The following is a 14,972-nucleotide window of genomic DNA, read 5'->3' as shown; positions in this document are numbered from 1 at the left end:
TTAACACATTTGAATGCACAATGACTTAAACAATTGTAGCATTACCACACAACAAATTGTGACTGTATTAATCTTTTTATTTTTTTGAATATTCTCAACTATTCCAAAACAGTATTATTTCAAAGATTCTAAAGCAATTTCGTAGAGGGGAGAGAATATTTAAAATCTATAATCCATTTGGATGTGAAAAAGTGGATTTTTTTTAGATGCACAAAAAGAAGAAATGTATTAAGAAGTGTTGGGGCTACAATCACACATCACTTTCATCATCTCTCATTTAGCCAATACAACTGTCCTGTACATTCATCTCGCAATCAAAAAGAAGTGTGAGTCAAGAAATAAAAGAAAAAAAAGAAAGAAAAAACGTGAATAGCCTCACCAGGGTTCAGGCGAACCTCTTAATAATGTATGTGGTGGGGTACTATTTTAATTTTATATTATTTCCAATGATAGCAACGTAGTCAAATTTCAGGCCATCAAGACTTTTTACAATCTCGATATTTCACAATAATATTGTCACAAGATTAGCCTGAAAAGAGAAAAGAAGGAAGGTTGACGCGTTTCGAAACCCCCGAAACATGGGGGTTCTCTTCAGGACCTTGAGGGATCAGTCCTGCAAAAGAATAAAACAACAATTCTTACTAACCTAACTCCTGAGTAGAACCTTCAACTTTAGAACAGACAAGCGTCCTCAGCTAAATTACCTTGTCTTCTTAACAATCCTGCGTAACTCACAGTTCCAATGCACTACGTCGTATGTCCAAACTTCAGGTGGAATACAAGATTATTATTGTGGTCAATTCCAACACACACATTCAATTGTTAAAAAATTACTGTTGTGGTCTACGAAGCAAAGCGAAAACCATGTGATGTTGTATGACACACAAAGAATATGAAGAACGCCATATGACTCGCAACTCTCAGATAATTACCTTCCCTAAGAGGGAGATTCTCCCTGAAGTAAAACAGGGGCTGGCTCATGCAGCTCTTATTTCATCACCCGATTCCTATATTGGAAATAGGAAAATGGAGTCAGTTTTATGTTGAAGATTAAAACACGTTACATCCTCTTTCAAGAATTTCATCTTAATTTATCGAAATCCTGAACTTCATGAACTCCCATGCTTGTCCTGTTCCCATAGAGACCTAATGCCATGCGTCTAAGTTGAATCGTTGCACGAGATTAAAAAAAGTTCCTACTCGGAACGCCACTTGTCTGTGATTAAACAAAGCGGAGACAGTTTCCTAGCTCATGCGGTTTAACGGATGCCTTATTGTACAATGCATCTACTCTAGGGTCATGATTCTCTTTCAGATTTCTGAGACATACCTTGTTTGTTGAAACGGGTCTCCTCTTGATCAGTACAGTGTCTCACAGTCCACTGCTGCACTGTGGGTCTATCGCTTCCCCGGTTCTATTAGATTACGTTCATCTGGTGCTTGGCATTGTGGGGAATGTAGTTGTTTCTTCAAATTGGTGCAACCGCTTTTACAAAAACGGTGGTTTACATTTAAATTTCTGTGCCGTGGTTCTATCAATAATAGACACCTCTTTATGGAAGTTTGTGTGACATTGTTGTTATGTCCTAGCAACGGTCCTTAATGAAGGAATTCATCGCGGTTCCCCAAAAGGGGTTCATTGTTTTGTAACATTGATCAAGTGGATCTTGGGCAATGTAGTTTGATGGTTTTGGGTGTACATGCTTAGATGTCCTTATAGAAATCCTTTGATCAACGGAACTCCGTTATATCACATTGGGGGTGTGGTAGTGCATTAGAGATGGTATAACTCTGACATCTCATTTACTCCTGTGACTGCAGAGTTATATTTTAGAATTAGAGTCGCTTCTCGAGAAGACAATATTTCTTCCAGGTCACCCCCTCTCGGGTTGGGTTCCACCTTGGAGATCACGGTCCATTTCAGATCATTTTCAGAGTGCGAATATTCAGTCCAGTCTTGTACAAGCGGTGCAGTGAGGATGTTTCTCTTAATTCACGATTTATGCTGATTAATTCGCTGTCTCACTTCTTGGCTGGTTTTCACTATGTAAAGTCTATTACAAGGGCATAGAATGCCATAAATCACAAACTTAGTTTTACAGTTTGTAAAATTTGAGTGCCGCCATGAAATGACATTATGTTGGAACGAGTCTCCCTCCATTGTCAATGAACAACACACGCATGTTCCACATTGATGGTGGCCTGTGATTGGCGGTAAATTCATGTATTCCCTAAGTGATGGGGGCTTTTTCTTTGGCATGGCTGCTCTGACTATGTGGTTTGCCACACTCTTATCTTTCTTGAACGCAAAAAGCGGCGTTTCATTTAAGTGTCCATCCAAATCATTGACCAGGTGCCAATTTTGACATATCTGTCTTTTTAGCCAATTCGACGTGGGGCAGAAAGTTGATACACATACTATTCTGTTTTGGTCATTTCTTGTCTTTTTTGTGAGGAGAGTGTCTCTTGGTGTCCACCAAGCTCTTTTGGGCACCACATAATTAAACTCCACTACATGCCACTGCACAACATCAAATACCATTCCACATTATTACACTCCATAACCCAAATCCCACTCCACATAATTCCAGCACGCACACTCAATACCACATAATTACTATTCACATAATTCCACAGGCACACCATGCCACATAATTCCAATACACAAATCCACTTCATACCACACAATTCCACCCCTGTTTCCCGCCATGGAGGTTCTTACTAAAACATGTGTGAGGTCAGCATCACTAGGAAGAGAACCCAGGGAAAGAGGTGTTGACCAAGTTAGCAGGTTTGGATTTTTTAAAGTGCATGCAACTTCGGTACTTGCACAGACAATCCACGCATGCCAACTCAACCTATGTGTAGTTGTGCATAGAGTCACAAGACCTACAAGAAGCCATTCCAACAGAGAATAAAAACCTTCTCTTGTGCAGAGTCTGGAAATTAGCAGATTAAATGAACCAGCAGTATTTTGCAATGCAATAGGTCTCGCAAGCACACAATTCTGAGCGTTTGCCATTGTACATGGCAATGTCTTTTATTTATGTTTTGGTTTTAAAAAACATAAATAAAAAGCACTGTCATTTACAATACCAATAGCTCAAATGTGCGTAAATGCAAGACCTATTGCATTGCAAATGCTTGTGGATTACAGCTTTCACTACACAACTATGCACCATGCTTAATGGTTTTAACAAAGGGTATGCTTCATTTCTGTCTTTCTTCTTGTCAAGTCCTTGAGGTTTGGGAGCAGCTTCACAATGTCAGGAGCCTCAAACAAGACTACTTTCAGCATAAATCAACATGGTACCCGAAGATGGCCATGTTTTACCATAAATTGAAAGCTTTCCAGCCTTCTATAGGGATGCGAATCATCCTGCCATCATGAACAAGCATTTGCAATTCAATAGGTCTCGCATTTTCAAAAATGGTACTTATTGATATTGCAAATGACAATGCCTTTTATTATTGCAGGTTTTTTAAACAGATAAATAAAAGGCATTGTCATTTACAATGCCAATAACTCAAAAGCTCGCAACTGTGAGACCTATTGCATTGCAAATGCTTGTTCTTCATGTTTGCAAAGTGCTCTCCATTTCATTTGAAAGAGTTGCACACAGGGGAGGCTCCTCTGCTATGGCGGAGGAGCGTTGCCCCACTGCTTTTAAGCAGTGACAAACATAAAATGACATATCTTAGATTTATTGTCATTTTATTTCTTAGGTCCTGCTGCTTTACGGCGGGTGGGTGGGCGTGGCTGCTCTGCTCTCCGAGGAGGCCTGGTTTGCCCACTCCTGACTGCGCAATGACTGGTTGGCCCTCTCGGGCCAGCCAAAACAGTCCTGCGCACTTTCCCCCTCGCCATGCAGGCTGCATTGCAGTCTGCATGGAGAACATGCCCACTCCTGCAGCCCCTGGCTGAGAACCCTAGAACAATAACAACATTGCATTGCCGCGTTGTGATTGGTCAGGGGAGTGAGCCTGGCTAACTGCTTCCTGATCCTGTAAAAGACAGGAGAACAGGAGCAGAGAAGACGCAGGACCCAGCTCAAGGTAAGAAGGATTTTTTAATTTATTTCCGACCACCCCCCTGCGAGCCATGCCGGCAACTGGCTACAAACCAAGTATTTAAGTGGTTTGTGTCAAGTTGGTGGTGTGACCATGTATTATAAGAAACAAAGAACCTCCTGCCATACATGATAAGAATATTACAAGTCACCTTGGGGTTCCCTAACCTTATAAAGAAACTTGTCCTTTGACCTATGGTTATGGAACTCCTCAGTGACTCGCAATATCTTTGTAATGTACAGCAGTGGGTACTTTATTCGATATAAATGTATGAACGTTCTAAGGCAAAGAGGAGTGAGAAGAGAATACAAGCAACAACCATGGAGAACTGTAGCGTATCCAAACCTATGTTTTCATTAAAGTCAACATGAGAATTTATTGCTAATACAATTGTAGTAATTTATTCTTACCAGGATCTTGCAAGATAATTTTATATGAACTGTACTTGTTCTACAACTATGCAAATAGAGCATCATAAAGAGCGTTAGCAATGGGTTTTTTAAACTTAAGCTTGAATACGGCTTATCGATAAAGGAGGTTATTTACTATGGTTCTGTGTGGGTCCTTGCATGGTGCATTGCTTCGATTTACCATTATGAAAGCTGTAGGCACTGCACAAAAGTGTGCCGTGCCACACAAGTACCCACATAACTATTACTAAAGAGCCCCCAATATGTTTGAAACATTGGAGACTCGTGTGCATAAAGTCGCGTCAAGCAGGGACGTCGACTGGTTTGCTTCAGTTGCCTCTTGAAGTTTAAGAAAACATGTTTGATACCTTTCCAGAGTAGTATGGAGTGTTTTATTATATAGCAGGGGACTCTTACTGTTTTTTTCAATGGTGTCATTGTCCACCTTGCTTTGTGGAGTAAAGTGGCAATGAATCTCAAGGAGATAAAGCAGAGGAACACGTTTATAAAGACGTTTTCAGGTTAGAATATATGTTCACAAATTAGATATTAACGAGCGTAGAAAACAAAGAGATCAGGTCGACTTAACCCCAGTTTTACCCATCTCATGTTTTTGACCACATAGTTCTCATCAGTTGACCATGGGGAGGGATTTCCTTGTCTAAAGCTGGCACTGAGGTTAGTGTGCCAGTTCGAGGTGCTCAGGGCACAAGTCCTAAAAAAAGAAGAGGGGGGACTCACCGAGTTAGGTGGTGTTACAGGAAGTGACATCACAACAGGAAGTGACATTACATGTGCAGCAGATCTATCATTTGACCGTATGCACGTATTGCAATATTTAACAATTGAAGCTGCTCAGTGCTTAAGCCTGTGACTTACTGTCCCTGTATAGAGGAATTAACATCCCAAATGTGGATGACGTTTGGTGTACACCTACATTAGTAAAGACAATAAATGCTGGGGGTCCAACGTTCCTGGAGACTTGTGTTGTGGAAGATATCTATTCATTTTAAAGTACAACATTTGCAACATACAGAAACACCCAAACCCGTCCTTGCACCAGCAGCGATCCACTATCAGTGGGTAAAAGAAGAGCTGAAAATTACAACAGCCACAGAGGCACACACAACATTATCCAAGAGTATCAATATTTTTTAAACCGAGGCATATTAGACATAAACCACGGAGAGAGAGGAACGATAACCAATAAGATGATAACAAGAACAGAACCTTTTTCCTCCTAGCCTACTTCCAACACTCACTAGGAGTGTGGCTCAGCGAGCAAACTACTCATTCAGCATACACGGTAATATGTAGTTTACTAGTTCAAATCATGGCAAAAATCAACTAATCCTCCCGGTTCCAGTAAACTGAGTACCAATCACTGGGGTAATAATAATGATACGTGCTATTTACAGCATTTAGAAGAGAGCGTCAACATGGGGACTTCTCACCACCCACAAACAGACTAAGCACACCCACACTGCAGGAGGTGATTGCAGTATTAATACAACCTACGGAATGCTGTCCAGTGGGTAATTCCAACACTTCTAAACAGCAGCTTAAATAGACTGCCAGCAGCGCCCAGATGCCCACTACAATGCGCTATACAAAAACCATTAAAAAGCCGGATTATATACAGAGAGGTGCGGGGAATGAGATTTTAATATCTTTTATGATCAATTTGATAACTTATCTCATTCGTCAATTTTGGATCGTTTTTTATCTGTCATTGAGTAAAAGACAAACCCCGCATAGGCTAGATAAACCCCATAAACTGACGCCACTCTGAAGAACCACTTACAACTGATAAAGTTTAAAAGGTTTAATATAAAATTTAAGAAAAGTTGCAAATACAATCCTCTCAGGATCAAATTCAACAATTATACAGGAACTAAAAGGAACATATATTCCCTAAAGAACCTCAGTCTACAAACGAATACAATTAAAGTCAGTTCAAGAATCAGCAAATTAAAAAGCATCGATATGAAGTGGTTCCTTTGCGTCATCTACAGAAAGAGAAAAATTAATCAAGTTAAATCTGTCCCTACTCTATACTACGTGACATCCCTACTTCGCAAGTTCCTAACCTAAAAAGGTGTCAGCAGTTTGACTCCCAAAGAAGTTCAAACTCTCTTAGCCTCTAAAGGTAACTTAAGTTTAAGAAGCAGTACCCTCGCTGCCTACCCATCCGCTCTCTAAGGGTCCTCGGCCTACTGCTCTCTTGCGCTCTGATCTCTCTCAGCGCATCTGCTCAAGTCATCTGCTCTTCGCCCTTCTCTCTGTTCTCGCTCTGAGCAATTAGCTTCGCTCTCGCTCTCGCCTTTTCGCTATCTTCTCCCCGGGGTGCTGTCCCTAAAATACACAATCACAGTGTGGGTGGAACGCCCCTTCGACGCCCACCACGGACTTTCCCCGTGAGGTCATCTTCTAGCTTTTTCCTTGCCTCGTCTCTTTCGCGTCGTCCGTTAAGTTGACCCTTCTTCTTTAGACGCCATCTTCGTCTTCTTGTTGGTGACTTCATTTGACACTTTCGGATCAAAAGTCTATAACCTCAGCAGAACTTTAAACTTTACGACTATGTATATAACCTTTCTTGGTCCTGTGAATGGTCATTTCAAAACAAGGCTCAAATTCCAAGCGTCTCCTCTCACGTTTAGGCAATAAACTTCGTCCGGCATTGTCACCTTAAATCTAACAAGAACTAGACTTCTTGGCTCTCACGTTCACAGCAAGGCTATTCACGACTCCCGTGAGCCCACTAAATTACATACAGCGGACTACCCTCCTGCGAACCCTTGGTCAGTCAGGTTAAAATCACAAATGACCTAAACTCTTCTAACATTCCTACAAACTTCTTCTACACAGTATAACCTTTAACACACATTTATATACAATCGCATTTAGCAAATCCTTTACGTATAAGTGAATACATTGTACATAGAATATAAATTACATAGAGTATAACTTTATATTCTCATTTGTTACATCGCCGTGTATGCTCTCTGCACATTTCTCCATGTTACATTTCACGCCGTTTCTCCATTTAAAGTTACACACGTACATGAATTCTACTTTGCACGTTCTACATTTCGTAAGCATTTCTACACATTTCGACATTAGCCCACTACGTATACGGGCCTTCTAAATCTAATACATGTTCAAGAGTAAAACAGTTACATTCCCTATATTACTTTGATTACATCGGTTAACTTTATGCTATAAGTGTCAACTTCATGTTACGATATACATTTCATTCCTACGTTTATACGATGTGCTTGTAAATATGGCTCGGATATATGTTTTATTCAAATTGCGCTCTCTCAGTTCCCCCCTTTGATGACTTTTAGGAGTCATCACTAAATGCAATTTGAATAACTCCTTTACACAGAACTAGTTACAACATTCCCTCTTTTTATCGTTTCGAGTGCTCTTAAACTTTTATACTGTTGATCTTGTAAAGCAGCTAATCTCCTTTCTTGTTCTCTCATTGATCGTTGTAACTGGTTCGACCTATACCATTTATATAGTTTCACTAATCCTAATAATGTTATTATACAAATTAATACTATTAACACAGGTTTTAATATATACCATATTATGCTTTTACCAAGGTTGGCAAACCAACTCCCAACCTTTCCTACTCCATGACCTACTTTTTCCCAAACATTTATTTTTGATAAATCTTCGATTTCTTGATGAATCTGTGTAATGTTGCTTATGACCTTCTCAAGTGGTTTTGAATTATCAGGAATATAAGTACAACATTCCTGAACCTTCAAAGCCTTACAAACTCCGCCTTCTTTTGCTAATAGAACATCTAAAGCAAGTCTGTTCTGAAGAACCATTGCTCTAATCGATTGCATCTCGCCTTCTACTAGCATTAATGACCTTGCAGTACTTGCAGACAATCTATCTACAACGGTAGCTAGTCTCCTGATCTTAACATCGTTAAGGATTAAACCTAACAAAGGAAACATCGCTCCAAATACGTCTCTTACTACTTCTGCATCTCCTACTTCCCTTTTCGCTCTCGTCGAAGCCTTTCCTTCTATGATCGCTAAATCCCTTGCATGATATATTTTGGGGAAGACAATTGCCAAGTAACACGAACCATACCAATTGTCAGGTAGTTTTACATAGGCATTTCTTCCACATACAAAATATACATTTGGAATCGCTTGCATCCCTTTCATGAAATCTTTCGTATAGTACTCTAATCTAAAAGCATGTTCGCAATTTACTTCACCTACAAATACATTCTCATAATACGTCTTGCTTCGAGTTAAACATAACTTTCCTTTCTGCGTCCTAGCCAAAGCTATTGGACCATTGCTACCTTTCTTTTTATGTGCCTTCTCTTCTTCGGTCCAATCAGTTTTCCACTGTCCTGACATTTTTAGAATCTTCTGCCTTCTGTACCTGTCGTCTACTTGTCCTATGAACTTTTTCTCTACCTCTGACACTTTGCAAGTTAGATTATTTCTGCGTGCGTATGATGTATCTAATGTTTCCCAAGGAAGAAAGAATTTGGCTAGTCTATCCTCCTTTTTGTAATAGTCCCACTTATTCATTTGCTTATAATTCGGAACTTCAGGCAATACCGAATCATAATTTGAAAAGTAGTACTCGAATCCTTCCCTACCATAAAATATACTAAGCAGTAAACTACATGTTATCCCATAAGTCAGTGGGAGATGATGATATCTAATGCCTTCGTCTACAGAAGCCGGCAATTGCATACAAACATAGCAATCTTTGGCCTCCATGGCATCGATATACTCGTACAATAGTTTAGCATATGCGTTTGACCTAAAGTTTCCCTGTGACTCGTCTACGTGTAATCTACGAGCTTCATCTGCCAGTAACGCCTTTTCCCGTATTACATTGCTCTCCTCCTTCTTCCCCACAAGAGCAGGTCTCAAAGTCGTTACAGGCTTTACATCTGCTGTTTCTTTATCGCTTTCATGTCCTATTATGTATGATATTGTCACTACTGTAATTATGAGAAAAATTACTACCGTTATAAGTGTACCTACTATACATTTAGCTTTTCGGTTTGGGTTGCCGTTCTCCATGTCATCAAACAGCGTAGCTCCTTCTTTTGCGAAAAAGTTTTTCTTTTCCAGTCTTTGTTTGCTTTATTTGCTTTCTCAGTCTGTAAAGTGCTCTTTATCAACAAAAGTCTCTTTTTCGCAACCAATGTCTTTTTCTCTTTAGCAACAGACAACCCTAACCCTTCTCCGTCCTCTAAATGTAATCCCTAATTTTATTCTTCTTTCCACTCGGCGCTAGGTTATCTTCTTCTTTATAGCTTATATACAAAAGTTTTTATGCATCAACAATTATTCTCGTACCTGCAGTTTTCACAACAATTTCCAATAATTCAAAACGAATGACTTTTTCTTCTTCCTCTGGAATTTGATGACCAAAAGTCGGAAACTGTAATCTATTTAGCACTAGATCTTGGATTTGACTCAAGTATGGGGGTATGGGAAGTGTGAAAGTCAGTAACCCCTCAGTCTCGAGTCCAGGCGTCAACATCCATATCTCCACTGCCACAAATGGATCGTGATCGATTACTTTCACTTTCTTCACTCTCCCAGATTTCTGTCCCCAAGACATCTGCTAGATAAGTCCACTCTGGGGTGGCGTACCTTCGGCAGGGCACACGTACCCTTCTCGATCTTCTTGGACTTTCAGTTCCTGAGTCTGTTCCTCTTCCTGATCCGATTCTTCAGCGATCGGGACAAGAGTTCTTTCTTGATCTGCTTTTAAGCTTGGCCTTCTCCTTCTCTCCGGCCAACTAGCTTCGTCACTCCTTGTCCTCCTGCTCCTTGTTCTTGGACTTGTCTCTTGGTCACTCTCTGCTTGTTCAGTATCTGATTCGATCTCCCAATTACTCTCTTCTCCTGAGGCGACTTCGGTCCCACTGGTGTCCTGACCTTCGTCGACCTGTTCCGTCTCAGTCTCAGCCTCTTCGATCACCTCCACAGCTTGGCTTTCCCCCTCTATGGCTTCTCCGCTTTCCGCTGGATTCTCATCCGAGAGAGGAGCTGTTTCTTCTAGAGGTGTTGGCACTCTTCGGGTGTGTGAGGCATGTATCCAGTTTGGCAGGCCTCCACACTTTACTGCAGTGTTCGTCACAAGTATGACTTGAAACGGTCCTCTCCAGCGCACGTCTAAGCAGTTCTTCCTGACGTGTTTTTTCACCAAACCCCAGTCCCCCGGACTCAGGTCATGGCACAAATCTTGTGCTGATGGAACCTCTGCAGCCTGGACCTGGAGGGACACAGAATTAACGGCATCAGATAGTCCCTTACAGTAGTCCAAGATCAAATCGTCTGTGATGTTCACTAGGGCTGCAGTCGGAACCGATGGCAATCTCATGGCTCTCCCCATTAGCACTTCATGAGGAGAGAGACCTGTTTTTCTATCTGGTGTGCTACGTATGCTCATAAGAACCACTGGAAGTGCGTCTGGCCAACTCAGGGATGTTGATGAACAAACTTTGGCAAGTCTGGACTTGATTGTACTGTTGATTTGCTCTACAATCCCTGAAGCTTCTGGTCGATAGCTGCAATGTAGTTTCTGATCGATACCCAAAGCTGAACATAGCATCTTCACTATTTCGCTGTTAAAATGAGTTCCTCTGTCCGATTCCAAAGAGGATGGCACCCCAAACCTCGGTATTAACTCTCTAAGTAACAATTTCGCTACTGTAAGTGTATCGCACCTACGTGTAGGGTAAGCTTCAACCCATCTAGAAAATATGCAGACAATCACTAAAACGTATCTGAGTCTATTGCATTTAGGCATTTCTATGAAGTCAAGCTGCATTCTATTGAAAGGCCCCCCAGACCTCCCAATGTGACTCAATGTGACTGGTGTTCTCTTTCCCACGTTTAGTTGCTGACAGATCGCACATCGCTGACACACTGCTTCTGCCGCTACTCTGAACTTCGGGTTGAACCACGTTTGTCTGAATACTCTCACCATAGCATCTCTACCTATGTGTGCTGATCCATGCAATTTTCTTGCCATTGGACTAACAAGTTCATTTGGTAAAACTGCTCTCCCATCTGCAGAGATCCAAAAGTTCATCTCACTTCTAGTACAACCCGCTGTTTCCCAACTCTTTTTCTCATCATCTGGTGCATTTTCCTGAACACTCCTTAACTCATCCCACGTATCTACAGTATCTAACAACATTGTCAATTCCGTTCTTTCTTGGATTCCCCCCACTTTTACATCAGTGTGAGAATATCCCTGTTCTGCGCAGTAACGCGCTACTTCATCCGCATAGCGGTTGCCTTGTGACACAAAATCTACATTTTTCGTATGTGCAGCACATTTGACAACTGCTATGGCTGACGGACCTTGCAATGCCTCTAACAAGAGTCTCACGAATTCTCCATTCCTAATGGGAGAACCCGAGGAGGTCATGTAACCTCTTTGAGACCATAACTGCCCGTAATCATGAACTACCCCGAAACCATACTGGCTATCGGTGTATATGGTGACTCGAAGTTTGTCGCCTGCTAAACAAGCACACGTCAAAGCAACAATTTCAGCTACCTGAGCGGAGTGTACTCCTTCCAGGCAAGCGGCTTCTATAACTCTGGTAATTGTGCAAACTGCATAAGCTGCTCTCAGCTGACCGATATCGTCTCTTACGCATGAACCATCGACAAAGAATATTTCATCGGGATCAGTCAATGGCTCATCTACGATATCAGGTCTCGGTTTGGTGCATAGTTCAGTCACATCAAGGCAGTCATGATCTGTACAAATTTCATCATCAATCTCATTTGGAAGTGGCATCAAAGTTGCAGGATTCAAGACGGAGCATCTCTTTAGGGTCACATTCTCGGCAGCCAGTATGACTTGCTCGTAGCGTGTGAGCCTGCTATTTGTCAGATGCTGAGTCTTAGTCCTGGTCATTAACAATTCTACAGAATGCGGTACGTACACCACTAACTGATGTCCCATTACCACGCTTTCAGAACGTTCAATGCTGACACCCGTTGCAGCTACGGATTTGAGACATCCGGGCAACGCTGCGGCTACTGGATCTAATGTAGCCGAAAAATACGCCACTGGCCTACGCGCATCTCCATGTATCTGGGCCAAAACTGCTAAAGCGCATCCCTCTCTTTCGCAGCAGTAAAGCAAAAATGGTTTTGTGTAATCAGGCATTCCTAAAGCCGGGGCGCGACATAAGTCCTCCCTCAGCTGCAAAAACGCCATCAAACAATCTTTGTCCCATGGTACCGGATCACTTACTCCTTTGTGCGTCAGTTGTAATAACGGTTTTGCCTTTAGTGAAAAGTTGGCTATCCACTGTCGACAATAACCGGCCATGCCTAGAAACATCCTGACTTCTCTTTGTGTTGTAGGCGCGTTCATTTTCATGATCGCCTCTATTCTGTCTGGAGACACCTTCCGCTTTCCCTTTTCAATCCTATGGCCCAAGTATTGCACTTCAGTCATACAATACTGCAATTTACTTGGAGACACCTTGTGTCCGTTCTCGGCCAAGTGATTTAGTAAGGTAATGGTGTCTACCTTGCAAGCTTCCTCAGTTTCTGACGCAACTAGGAGGTTGTCTATGTACTGGACTAGAACCGAGTTCTTGGGCAGTACTAGACCTTCAAGATTTCTCTTCAGTAGCTGGTTAAAAATCGATGGGCTTTCTGTATACCCCTGAGGGATACGACACCATGTTAAGACGCGATCTTCCAGCTTAAAAGCGAAAAGATACTGGCTCTCTTCATCTAAAGGAATCGAAAAGAAAGCCTGGCACAAATCTATCACGGTAAACCATTCAGCTTGGAACGTTATCGGTATTCGGTATTCCTATTCTCCATCTCTGCCCTTTCCCTGTCCCATCGTGCCTGTTCCTCCTGCTGGACCCCTTCTGGGTTGTAGATTGACACAATAGGGCCTATGGTAACAGGTACCTGTAAAGCGTCTGCCATTTGGTACGACCTTGCATGTTGCGTTTCTGGCACCTTCTGGACCACTAATCTTCCCACTACTCTCTGTTCGGAACTAGATTGAGGTATTTCCTCATCTTTCTTGGTATCCCACTCTGTTACTGGGATCGATTTATATTCCCCCCATCTAGCTCCGTCCCCTTGCTGTAGTATGGGACTTGCGGTTTCGCTGTTGTACGGAGGTGGTCTATCTGTTAATAGCCTCTCTATCAGATCCTCCTCCGTCTCGCTTTCCTCATCTTCCTCTAGAGGTTTCTTTTCTCCCGTGGCTTCTATCATTGTGAACAGTTTGTCCGCTTCTATCTTTTGCACTCTCCACTTCTTAGCTTCCTCATCCCATTTGGCATCCTGTACTGCCTTTACTGATCGTCTCACTCTTTCTTGGCGCCTCTTTACGCTCTTTTCGTGTGCTGCTCTAAACCATGCACTAAGGGCTTCAAACTGTGTTGGCCTCGGTAGAGGTCTCGTTGCAAGCATTACCGCTTTCAGTTCGTTCAACACGTCTAGCTTAAACGTTCCGAATCTCGGAAACGTCAGTTCCTTATTCCCTTCAGTTAGCTTATTCCACTCGGAGATCCATAGTATCGAGTGTAAGCCTACATTTACTGCCATATGATAAGCTGGTGTGCCTTCTGGTGGAGCTTCTTCTCCGGCATATAAGTTTCTTCTATTCCTCCTAAAGATTGCTCTTAAACTCTTAAAACACTTCATTTTCGATACTCTACTATTTTCCTCTTTCTCTTACTTGTTTACGTCCCGATGACAACCACCAATCCCTACGCGGCTCTCGCTAATCGGCCTATCCCAACGCGGTTCTACGCCAACCGACCAATCTCAGCGCGGCTCTACGCTGACGTCACTCGTTCCCTCTGCAGCAGTTCTCCTTCTTTCTCAACTCGTCTCACGATCTCGCATGCGTTTTCATTCATACGCTGAAAAATGACTACTTCCGTCCAAGCGATCACTTTTCTCTGACTGTACGGCCACAGTCTAACTGTAATTGTCACCTCAACTGACGAAACGTCTTCCCTCTTACGGTCAAACGCCTGCCTCAACTGATAGGTTACTTACACACAGTAAACGTACGACCAGCGTCCGTTACTCATACACTCACTCTTACGCTCCCCCTATCATCGGTCTGTCGGGCGATCAATGGTACCTCATGACCCCCTTTCAATGGTAGACAAATTACTCTGGGTGTTCGATACACCCGAACCACTTAAGCTCTCCTTGACTTAAGATTCTATCCGGTTGCGCGCGCTCACAACCTTCCCTCAATCACACTACAGGCATTCAACTCCGCTTGACATTATAACACAAGTACAACATAAAATACCGCAAACTTACAACGCATGACCCTTATACTCACTCTCGACCGACTCTGCTGCTTTTTTCTCGACACACCGTCAGCACCTTCTTCGGCAGGGATTCTTCTTCTGGTCGTCGATGACTAGGGACCTTGGGGTAAACTAGACCTGACCTAGGTTGTCTT

Source organism: Lissotriton vulgaris, chromosome 2_1 (genome assembly GCF_964263255.1).
Source record: "Lissotriton vulgaris chromosome 2_1, aLisVul1.2, whole genome shotgun sequence".
NCBI lineage: Eukaryota > Metazoa > Chordata > Amphibia > Caudata > Salamandridae > Lissotriton > Lissotriton vulgaris.
The sequence above is the reverse complement of the archived record's forward strand: the minus strand, read 5'-3'. Positions refer to the sequence as shown.